Consider the following 11,994-nt stretch of genomic DNA (forward strand, 5'->3'; position numbering starts at 1 on the left):
TGTGAAGATCACTTTTGATAGTACCTTCCCTTCCGCTTTCTATAATTCTTGCTGATGCCAGATGCCAGATACTCCATTCAGGAGTACATTCCCTCTCCTAGACTTTACAATAGGTTATCTTGAGATTATTTTGAGATGATTTCGAGGCTTAGCGTCCTCGCAGCCAAGTCCTCGACCAGGCCTCCTTATTGTTCCACACCCCCAGGAAGCAACCTGTAGCAGCTGTCTAACTCCCAGGTACCTATTTACTGCTAGGTAACAGGGGCCTTAGGGTGAAAGAAACATTTTGCCCATTTGTCTCCTTCTATCTTCTATTCCAACTTCTACCCAGTTATTCATTCTTCAATCCTTGCCCGTTGGCAGGGTCGTTTGTCTTCTGTTACCGGTAAAATAAGTAAAGTAAAGTAAAGTAAATTTTATTCAGGAAAGTACATAAATAGTTGATTTACAAACATAATGTTGGATTTATAAATAGAGCTAGTACATACAGTACCTAAAGCCACTAGTACGCATAGCGTTTTGGGCAAGGTATGGGAAAAAAAACTTAGAATAAAACTTAATAGTAATTGGGATTTGGTATAAATTATGTTGAAAAAAGGAATAAAAAATACAAAAAAAGGGGTGGGGGGAACATGGCAGAAATCAGAAATTGTACAAGTTCGTGAACAAACAGCATTGTTTTAAAAAAAAATAGCACGACATGGGGTTGACATATAAGGGGTAAGGTAGGTTACATGGAGTTAATTAGGTAGTACTTGGTTTTACTCTTAAACTGGTTGAGAGAGGTACAGTCTTTGACATGATAGGGGAGGTCATTCCACGTTCTGGGTCCCTTGAATTGTAGAGCATTTCTAGTTTGGTTAAGTCGCACTCTTGGAATATCAAATAGGTATTTGTTTCTGATGTGATGCCCATGAGTTCTGTTACAACCTTCTAAGAAGCTTCTAAGGTCAGGATTGACATTGCAGTTCAGAGTTTTAAATATATTGAGTACACATGAGAGGATGTGCAGTGACTTAATATCTAACATATTTAAAGATTTGAGTAAGGGTACCGAGTGCTGTCTGGGGCCAGAGTTAGATATTGTTCTAATAGCAGCTTCTTGTTGAGTAATTAGAGGACGTAAATGATTTTGTGTAGTAGAACCCCAAGCACAAATACCATAGTTGAGATATGGATAGATGAGGGAGTAATAGAGAGTCACCAGGGCTGGGCGGGGTACATAATATCTGATATTAGAAAGAATGCCAACAGTTTTTGAAACTTTTTTTTATATATTTAGAATGTGACCCTGGAAATTCAGCTTGTTGTCTATGAGAACACCTGTTACGAACCCGAATCCAGCGTCCGAGCACGGAGCAGTGACGACCGCGCCATCTGTGGGTCAGCTCCCGAAACCCCCTCCAAATGGACGACGACACCTGGTGAGGACGAAGTGTACCGGCCACAAGGGCCAGTTTCCAGTCCTGTTCAGCTCACAACACCGCCGCTGCTGACCTCTGGTGAGGTGGTGCTCAGACGACAACGCCATCTATGGAGTGGATACGTCGGGCGTTTGTGTCTGAGCCTGTAAGTGAGGTGCTTTAGTGTGTCCCTGTTATTGATGACGTGTCTGCTTACAGAGTCGACCTGGGACTGCTGTAAGGGAAGTTGAGTCAGTCTACCCAAGGCAGCCGTCCCCATACCAAGTGCTTTGCTGCAGCAGCTGTGAGTCGCCTCTCGGAGGAACACTGTGGTGTTACCCTGCCAGTGAAGTGGCAGTTGAAGGATTGTCGTACCCGGGACCGACTGGTGGAGACGATTGACCACTGGGGTATTGTGGACAGGAGAGTGATCTGTGGTATCACACGAGGCTCCTGACTAGGGCGCTACCCTAGTATCGCTCGTGGAGTGGCCTGAACAGCGTTGCTGATCCGGAACCTGCCAGCAGTCTGCTGGACTTGTGGTTGACGGCCTCCACGGCGGTGCCCCCAGTGGAACTGTGTTTTGGCTGGCCTGTGGCCGGGGTAGACTCAGCTTCTCGAAGAATTCGTCGTGAGGCCACGAGAGCACCGAGGGCTTGACACCGAGAGGATCCAGAGTCTTCAGGAGAAGACGACCGTGTAGATAATTCCCCTGTGCAGTGTTAATACCCCTCCCCCTGTGTAATTTTATATATATTATTTATTGGTGGCGGTTATTATATTATATTAAGTTTTTGCCTTTCTTTCCCTTCCCCTTTTAGTTTACTTGCGTTACGGATCACATCCCTTGAAAGCCACTACTGGCTTGGGGCCGGATACCCTTCCTCTAACAACATCAGAGTAAGAACCCAGTTGCGACCCGAGAGGGCCGTAACAACACCAAAGAATTTGCCATCTACTTTGTTACAAATTTGGATATTGTTTATCCCGAGATTAATTTGATTTGAGGATTTATTGCCAAACAAAATATAGAAAGTTTTGTCAATGTTGAGGGTGAGTTTGTTGGCAGTTAGCCAGAGATGGACTTTATTTAGTTCAGTATTCACTGTGACATTTAGAGTAAGAGGGTCAGGACTGGAGAAGATGAAGGTTGTGTCGTCAGCAAATAGAATTGGTTTGAGGTGTTGAGAGGCATTTGGAAGGTCATTAATGTAGATGAGAAAGAGGAGAGGGCCAAGTATGCTGCCCTGAGGAACACCAGTGTTGATGGGTAGGGTGGGAAAAATTGAATTATTCACAGAAACATACTGAAGCCTGTCAGTAAGGTAAGATTGAAGGTATTGCAGGAAGTGACCTCTGTCTCCATAATGATGTAATTTAAGAAGAAGGTTTTGGTGGTTGACAGTGTCAAAAGCCTTATGCAGGTCCACAAACAACCCAACAGGGAACTCATTTTTATCAAGAGCTGCATGTATCAAGTTTTATCAAGAGCTGCATGTATCAAGTTAAGTGCATCGTTAATACTTTTTTGGGGGGTCTGAAGCCATATTAACAAGCGCTAAGTATATTGTGTTTGGCTAGATAAGAGTAAAGCTGCTTGTAGATTAGTTTTTCAAATACTTTTGACAAGCTTGGCAGAATTGATATAGGTCTGAAGTTGTTGACATCAGTGAGATCACCACATTTATGGACTGGGGTTACTCTCGCTTTTTTTTTAGAATATCTGGAAAAGTTTGGAGTTCAAGTGACTTGTAGAGCAATGCAATGGCATGGGCTAAAGATCTGGAGTTTTTTTTTGTAGATTAGAGTTGGTATCTCAGCAAGGGCACTAGATTTGGTCTTAAGGGAACTGATTATGTCAGTAACATCAGTGGAATTAGCGGGCGTTAGGTACAGAGACTGTGGGTAGTTATCTGTAAGATAGTCCTGAACATCAGTACTGAAAGATGGAATATCATTTGCAAGGTTGACCCAATGGAAGAGAAGAATCTCTTGAATTCAATAGCAGTATCAGTGGCTGAAAGCAGACCATCGTTATTGGACAGGATTATTGGTACAGTGCTCTGTATACTGTACAGGGTGCTGTATACTGTACGGGGTGCTGTATAGTGTACAGGGCTCTGTATACTGTACACTGTTCTGTATACTGTACGAGGTTCTGTATACTGTACACTGTTCTGTATACTCTACGCTGTTCTGTATAATATACACTGTTCTGTATACTGTATGGGGTTCTGTATATTGTATGCTGTTCTGTATACTGTACGGGGTTCTGTATACTGTACACTGTTCTGTATACTGTACGGGGTTCTGTATACTGTATGCTCTCCTGTATACTGTACACTGTTCTGTATACTGTACACTGTTCTGTATACTGTACACTGTTCTGTATACTGTACACTGTTCTGTATAATGTACACTGTTGTGTATACTGTACATTGTTCTGTATTCTTTACAGGGTTCTGTATACTATATAGGGTTCAGTATACTGTATGGTGTTCTGTATACTGTACGCAGTTCTGTATACTGTATAGGGTTTCTGTATGCTGTACACTGTTCTGTATACTGAATGCTGTTCTGTATACTGTATGCTGTTCTGTATACTGTACGCTGTTCTGTATACTGTACGCTGTTCTGTATACTGTACACTGTTCTGTATACTGTACACTGCTCTGTATACTTACACTGTTCTGTATACTGTACACTGTTCTGTATACTGTATGCTGTTCTGTATACTGTACACTGTTCTGTATACTGTACACTGTTCTGTATACTGTACGCTGTTATGTATACTTACACTGTTCTGTTTACTGTACACTGTTCTGTATACTATACACTGTTCTGTATACTGTACACTGTTCTGTATACTGTACGCTGTTATGTATACCTACACTGTTCTGTATACTGTACACTGTTCTGTATACTATACACTGTTCTGTATACTTACACTGTTCTGTATACTGTACACTGTTCTGTATACTGTATGCTGTTATGTATACTTACACTGTTCTGTATACTGTACACTGTTCTGTGTACTGTACGCTGTTCTGTATACTGTACACTGTTCTGTATAATTTACACTGCTCTGTATACTGTACGCTGTTCCGTATACTGTTCGGGGTTCTGTATACTGTATGCTGTTCTGTATACTGTACGGGGTTCTGTATACTGTATGCTGTTCTGTATACTGTACGGGGTTCTGTATACTGTACGCTGTTCTGTATACTGTGGCTTGCTGTGTTCGTCCTGGGGCCCTCAACCGTTCCTGGTATGGGAGCCACCATGCCCCGTCTTGCTTGCTGTGTTAGTCCTGGGGCCCTCAACCGTTCCTGGTATGGGAGCCACCATGCCCCGTCTGGCTTGCTGTGTTAGTCCTGGGGCCCTCAACCGTTCCTGGTATGGGAGCCACCATGCCCCGTCTGGCTTGCTGTGTTAGTCCTGGGGCCCTCAACCGTTCCTGGTATGGGAGCCACCATGCCACGTCTGGCTTGCTGTGTTAGTCCTGGGGCCCTCAACCGTTCCTGGTATGGGAGCCACCATGCCCCGTCTGGCTTGCTGTGTTAGTCCTGGGGCCCTCAACCGTTCCTGGTATGGGAGCCACCATGCCCCGTCTGGCTTGCTGTGTTAGTCCTGGGGCCCTCAACCGTTCCTGGTATGGGAGCCACCATGCCCCGTCTGGCTTGCTGTGTTAGTCCTGGGGCCCTCAACCGTTCCTGGTATGGGAGCCAATATAGTTCTCAGATGCTTTTTGTCGCTCTGTGTTGTACTTTCTCCACAGCAGATATGTTCTGAAGTTGAGGCCTCTATGCTTGATACAGCAGTCCAAATGTGGCCGCACCAGAGATGTTTACAGTTCAATAACTTCATTTTCCATGAAGTCAAAGGTTCGTTTCACTATTCCTACGGTTTGGTTGACTTTCTTATTAGAGTTCCCAATTGTTGAGAAACTTTCAATGACTGGTCACCGTGCATGCAGTAGTATATGCAGTCCCCGTGGCGCAGTGGTGAAACTCTAGCCCGGCAATTCGCGAGCAATTTAGTCTGGGTTCGTATCCTGACCGAGGAGGATTGACTAGGTTCCAATTCTTAACAGTACGCCTCTCTTCATCCAGCAGTGAAACGATTTGACGGGTCGTATTCCGGGGTTATTAATTAAGATTAATATTAATCTTAGGACTTAGCCGTATTAGGATATAGGACCTGGCCGAAACGCTATGCGTGCTAGTGGCTTTACAAGAATGTAAAAACTGGTGGACCATCCAAGTAGTAGGCGTCCATCTGTCTCAGGAGACTATGGAGTTCCGTTCTGGTTGTCGGTCTGGAGTGGCCTCACCAGGGCACAAAGCCAGGGTAGGTTGATACGGGGGGAGAAGCTGTCACCCATGCAGCAGGTCCCCCTCTCCACAGCACAGAACGTCTCAATTGGAAAGGCAAACGCCAATAAGACAGGTTCCAGCGCCGTCGCAGGAACTGTCAGTAAGAGGTTGAAGACAACAAGGAACTGCCTCCAGGGGGCTCCAGCTCCGGAGTTAACCTCGAAGTTGGTACAAGAAGGCACAGGGACTCCAACCCCAGATTCTTTTTTGTTGTTGTTACTCTTTTTTGTGGGGGGAAAGGAGGAAAATTAGGGAAGAAAGAAAAGGAGGAAACTTAGGAAAAATGGGGGAGCCATTGACAAGCTGCCGGCTTCCCGTCTCCGTCGTGACCACTAGACACAAGGTTACTTAGGCATTAGGACACTATAGGAATTATCATCATCAGGAAAATATCATCAAAGCAAATGGGGGACCGTCGACAAGCCGCCGGCCTCCTGTCCTCATCGAGGCCACTATTAGTAGCTCTCAAACTCAGATAATTATTACACTTCGATATCTAAGTAGTTCCGCCTTATTACAAATTTGTTTAGTACGTTCCTCGAGCCTCCGTGGCACAATTGGTTAGCGCGTTCGGCTGTTAACCGAAAGGTTGGTGGTTCGAGCCCACCCGGGGGCGATTATTTAGGCCAACTCTAGGGGTTGACCTCAGACAAGAGCGACATAACACACTTGACAGCGATGTCACACTTGGCCCCGTGATCCAGCCCGTCCTCCTCAAGTCTCCCAACGTCAACAAACTCTCGCGCGTAAGTGACCTTATCCTAACACAACAGAGAACGGCACAGTATGTCAACGTCGCGACCCATCCTCCTGTTTACACAGTAGTTGTTGTATATGCTCCATAGTACAAACGTTGACGTACTAAGTCATTACATAATAGAACTTACTGATCACTTTATAGTCTGAAGTCTTAATTATAGTCTTAATTATAGACTCTTTATAGTCGGAAGTGAAGTATATAGCACTAATCACTTTATAGTCTGAATTCTTAATTATAGTCTTAATTATAGACTCTTTATAGTCGGAAGTGAAGTATATAACACTAATCACTTTATAGTCTGAAAAAATAAAGCTAAAAAAACATATATATTCCTAGGTCTAGCATAGCAGACATATGTACGATATTAGGCCTTAAACAGCGTGTATTAGGCCTAGGAAGGTTCAGTTAGTTAAGGTTGTCTTTGCAACAATAAGAGGATGGGCTGCAGTTTCACGAGCCGCTACTATTTTCTAGTACGACAAATTTTGGTCTTGGGAAGAGTATTCGTCAAAAGGCGCCGTTCTATTAGGAGGACGGGTTGAACATCTACATGCCGAGTTTTGGCGGCATAACACAACAATTTAGAAAATAATATATAATTATAAACTGCCTCCCAGTCCTTCGGAGCTCATCAACTGTTTAATATGTGTAAAGTCGCCAAAGACTGAGATAACATGTTCGTAAGTACTTGCGTAACTGACTGATGAATCTCGGTCCAGACACAAAATATAATTCTTATGCTTGGAATGTTTACATGCAAGAAGAGTTGCTATAGACCTCAACAAACACGACAGATCAGCCTCCAGGGCTGAGTGGATCCCATACTTATCCTGTAGACCCCATGTATACCTATCCTGTGAGCGTTAGTGCCTCCAATACATGTCCTGTTCATGAGTGGTAGTGAACCCATACCCATCGTGTGCAGCAGTGATCACATACCCATGCTATGATGTATGTCATACGCAGCTGGCTGTGCACAGTAGCAATGATGTGCGCATCCCATGCGCAAGATCAGTACGTATTGGTGCGTTACTGCGCAGAAACACTGATACTTTTATTTATGAAGAAAATATTACCAATTATAATATTATAAAAGATGTATAAAATGTATCGTCCAAATAATATGAGCAGCAGAGTGGCGCAGTGGAAGCGTGCTGGGCCCATAACCCAGAGGTCCGTAGATCGTAACTACGCTCTGCTACGAAATTGATTTAATGTATTAATAATGTTTTTATATTACAAATGTAGGTACATAGCAGTGTCTTGCTACCCCCTTCAATATAAGTAATTACAAATTACAGATTGAGCTAGCTATATGTTAAAAAAATAAAGGCACAATAACGAACGTGGGAGATTTGCAATAACGAACGTGGGAGATTTGTACCTGAATTTACCTGTCTCTCGTGTCCTCGACGGATAGTGGAAGCCATCGGCTTGTCAAAGGCCCCCCCCCCCATGGTTCATGAGGACTGTTTCTATTTGGATTTTGAACTGAGGTAATATCTTGGTATTTAACGACTTCGCCAGTTAGACAATTCCATAGGATAACCCTAGTTTATAGTTTAGTTCATTTAATATGAACTCTGAACTCTGAACTCTGAAACTCTCCCTGGACAGATGTAATAGGACCCATTATCACCACACCAGAAATAAATATCTCTTTGATATCCCCAGGGTCAAACTTAATCTGTGTAAACACTCTATGTAAATTAAGGGACCTAGTTTATGGAACTCACTCCCTAGTGAATTGAAAAACTGTAAAACTTTTGCCTTATTTAAAAGCAAAACCAAAAAGTACCTAACTTCATCTTCTTAGTTTCCTACACTGAGCTTTAAATTTGCTCTGTACCTAGTGTTACCCAATCTCCTAATTTTTATGTAATTTCAAACAACCTTATCATTGTGTTCATTGCTGTCTTCTTTTATGTGCTAGCCATATGCTGTATTGTGACTACCAATTTTTGTCAACTACCATTCAAGCTGTCATTGCAACCAATCTTATATTGTTTCTGCTGTATTATGCCTACCAATTTTTTTGTCAACTACCATTCAAGCTGTCATTGCAATCAATCTTAGCTACCTATGTGCTTTAATATACTGTACCTACAATTTTCTCTCATCTTTTTTTTCATTTCATGTAATCTGTTATCATTTTTTGTCTATAATTTTGCAAGTATTTACCTCCTTAAAATTTTCTTAGATTAAGGACCTGCCCGAAACGCTGCGCGTGCTAGTGGCTTTACAAGACTGTAATTACCATATTTGTATCCTCACATTCCTTATGTACATTCTTGTATATGCATAAATAAATAAAATAAATAAATAAATAAATATGCACCCCATACCCGTCCTGTGGGCGGTAGTGGGAAGAGTTACAGAAGCACATAATGGGCTCAGGGACTGAACCCCACAATTCATTTAGCTGAGCAAGTTAATCTTGCTGAGAGTTACAAAATTCAATGCACATCATCACATCAACAATGGGCTCGAGACCGCCAACAAGTACAGTTTCTAAATTAAGCAACTGACATGGTGAGAGCCCTACAGCGAGAAACATTTGTTCGCTAACCAACTGTGTTACGGAGGCTACGCTCTCTAAAACCTTACAAATATTTCCTCCTGCTTCTTACCGCTCGCTCCCGCCATCGAAAGTCCTAATATCACTTCCTCCTGCTTTCTCCCGCTCTCTGAAGCTCTAGTAACACTTCCTACCACTCTCTGAACATATAAAAATACTTCATCCTGCTCGCTCCCGATCTCTGAAACCCTATTAATACTTCCTTCTGCTACCTCCCACTTCCTCCCGCTCTCTGAAGCCTTAAAAATATTCCCTCCTGTTTCCTCATGAAGCACATACCTTACAAATACTTCCTATTGCTTCCTACCACTGGCTCCTGCTCTCTGAAGCCTTAAAAATACTTCCTACTGCTTCCTCCCGCTCTCTGAAGCCCTAATATCACTTTTTCCTGCTTCCTATAACAAATGTTTCAGAGATGTGTAAATATTTAATTCAGAATGATCTGCTACCAGATATTTTTGCCAAATATCCCCAGTTTGCTAACTGTAGGTAGTACCAAAGTGATTGTAAGCTATCCACCGCTGCCCACTGGAGGGGAGGGCGTTGTGCAGGACAAACATATCAATTCAATAAAATAATAAAATGTTTATTCAGGTAAGGTACATACATTCAAGAAATTTTACATAATTTGATCGATTTATAGATGGAGCTAGTACATACAATGCCTAAAGCCACTATTACGCAAAGCGTTTCGGGCAGGAAATTGTGACACTAGCTCTCCACATATGTCAGTTGCTTAATTTTAAAACTGTACTTGGTGGTCAATCACGAACCCATTTATGATGTGACGACTTATACTGAATTTTTTAACTAGCTTATCAAGATTGACGCTTGCTTAGCTAAGTGAATTGTGGGGTTCAGTCCCTGAGCCCATTATGTGCCTCTGTAACCCCTTCCACTACCTCCCACAAGATGGGTATGGGGTGCATAATAAGTGAACTAAACTAAACTAAACCTCTCATGTTATCGTGACGTCACACACGCCGTACACACATAAAACAGGATTTTCTCTCTATTTTCGTTATTAAACCTTGTTTAATTTATATAATTACTCAAGCAATGTGTTTTGATCATATTATATCGCTGAAGAAAAACTATGTGCATCTTCGGTATCAATTAACCGGATTTGGTCCATATAATAACAGGTCACTATACTTCAGGTTTCCGTAGTGTAGTGGTTATCACTTGCGCCTCACACGCGCAAGGTCCCCGGTTCGATCCCGGGCGGAAACATTTGTCTTTTAAATGTTTGTGTTCATAATCCATTGAAATAAACTCCAAGTGTCCAACCACTTGGGTCGGACGGTAGGGCGACGGTCTCGCTTCTTTCAGGTCGGCGTTCAATCCCCGACCGTCCAAGTGGTTGGGTGCCATTCCTTCCCCCCGTCCCATCCCAAATCCTTATCCTGACCCCTTCCCAGTGCTATATAGTTGTAATGGCTTGACGCTTTCCCCCTGATAGTTCCCTTCCCTTCCCTTCCCTTCAAAGACCTAAAATTAATAACAAAGTGTATTGACAATATTTATTAAATCATAAAACTTATGCTATTTTGTAATATGTTAATACTACATTATAGTAATTATTATATTGAGGGTCATATAAGTATGTATTGTGGAGCAGAGTGGCGCAGTGGAAGCGTGCTGGGCCCATAACCCAGAGGTCCGTAGATCGAAACTACGCTCTGCTACAGTCTAATTTTTCCTACCATAACACCCCAAATGGCCGGGGAGGATTTACTGGGCGCAAATCCTTAACTGTAGCCTCTGTTTAACTCAGCAGTAAAATGCGTACTTGGTTGTAACAACGATTCTTCGCGACGGGGATCGTATTCCAGGGACCTGCCCGAAATGCTACGCGTACTAGTGGCTGTACAAGAATGTAACAACTCTTGTATATATCTCAAAAAACAAAAACAAAATGAAATGTTTATATCTTTAATAAATGCAATCCATTCTCCGTACATTTTGTAACTGTGTAGAGCACCGAACATATAAATTAAATATTGACGTAATGGACAATTACATAGTAGAATTTGGTACTACCTGTATTCACCTTATAGTTCGGAAAAAGTATAGCTAAAATCAAACAGATATATTCCAAGGCCTAGTATAACATATATGTACTATATTTGGCCTCAGCATGTATTAGACCTTGGATGGTAAGTTACGTTAGGTTTTATGAGAAACAAATACAAAGGTTCGGGCCAACCTTGCCCGAAACGCTTTGCGTAATAGTGGCTTTAGACATTGTATGTACAAGCTCTATCTATAAATCCAACAACATGTTTGTATCTCACCTTGTATGTATGTACTTTACCTGAATAAACATTTGATTTGATTTGACGGAACCTTTGCCGGTTTATCCAAATTCAATAATACCAAATTCTACTATCCAATTGTCCATTACATCAATATATGTACGATGGAGGATGGATGTGTTGCTTATAAGCACTGCTATTAATATATCATAAGCTCCTACATAGATTACACACAGAAATCACAATAGCGTGATGCATCAAATGAACAAATCCACAAGGTCCGTGACGAGGGTTCAAACCTACGTCCGATAGCATCCCAGACGCTGCCTTAATCGACTGAGCTACGACATGGTAAAAGAATTGCAACCACAAGTTCTACTGATCATACTTGGATCCTGCAGCCTCTCCGAGACACAAACCAGGATTTTACACAATTCCCCCCATGCACCCGAGCTCTGTCAATAAGCCGTTCTACCTCTTCGCCCTTACTTCATTACAAAATGAAGTAAGCTTGGATCATTACTGCTTGGATCCCCGAATGTCCAAGTGATTGGGCACCGTTTTTCCACTCCATACTTTTGATTCTTGCAGGGTCAGCGTTCGATCCCCGATGGTCCAA

General features: G+C 42.5%; 2 non-coding genes across 2 annotated transcripts; both read left to right on the forward strand.

Annotated features, from left to right (window-relative positions):
• The first annotated feature begins 6,321 nt into the window (after nt 1-6,321).
• TRNAN-GUU (transfer RNA asparagine (anticodon GUU)) lies at nt 6,322-6,395 on the forward strand. Its single transcript has one exon. It is a non-coding gene; the product is annotated as a tRNA-Asn (tRNA).
• A 4,338-nt stretch (nt 6,396-10,733) lies between these two features.
• TRNAM-CAU (transfer RNA methionine (anticodon CAU)) lies at nt 10,734-10,805 on the forward strand. The gene has a single exon. It is a non-coding gene; the product is annotated as a tRNA-Met (tRNA).
• The last annotated feature ends 1,189 nt before the right edge of the window (nt 10,806-11,994 follow it).

Source organism: Procambarus clarkii, unplaced genomic scaffold (genome assembly GCF_040958095.1).
Source record: "Procambarus clarkii isolate CNS0578487 unplaced genomic scaffold, FALCON_Pclarkii_2.0 HiC_scaffold_257, whole genome shotgun sequence".
Lineage (NCBI taxonomy): Eukaryota > Metazoa > Arthropoda > Malacostraca > Decapoda > Cambaridae > Procambarus > Procambarus clarkii.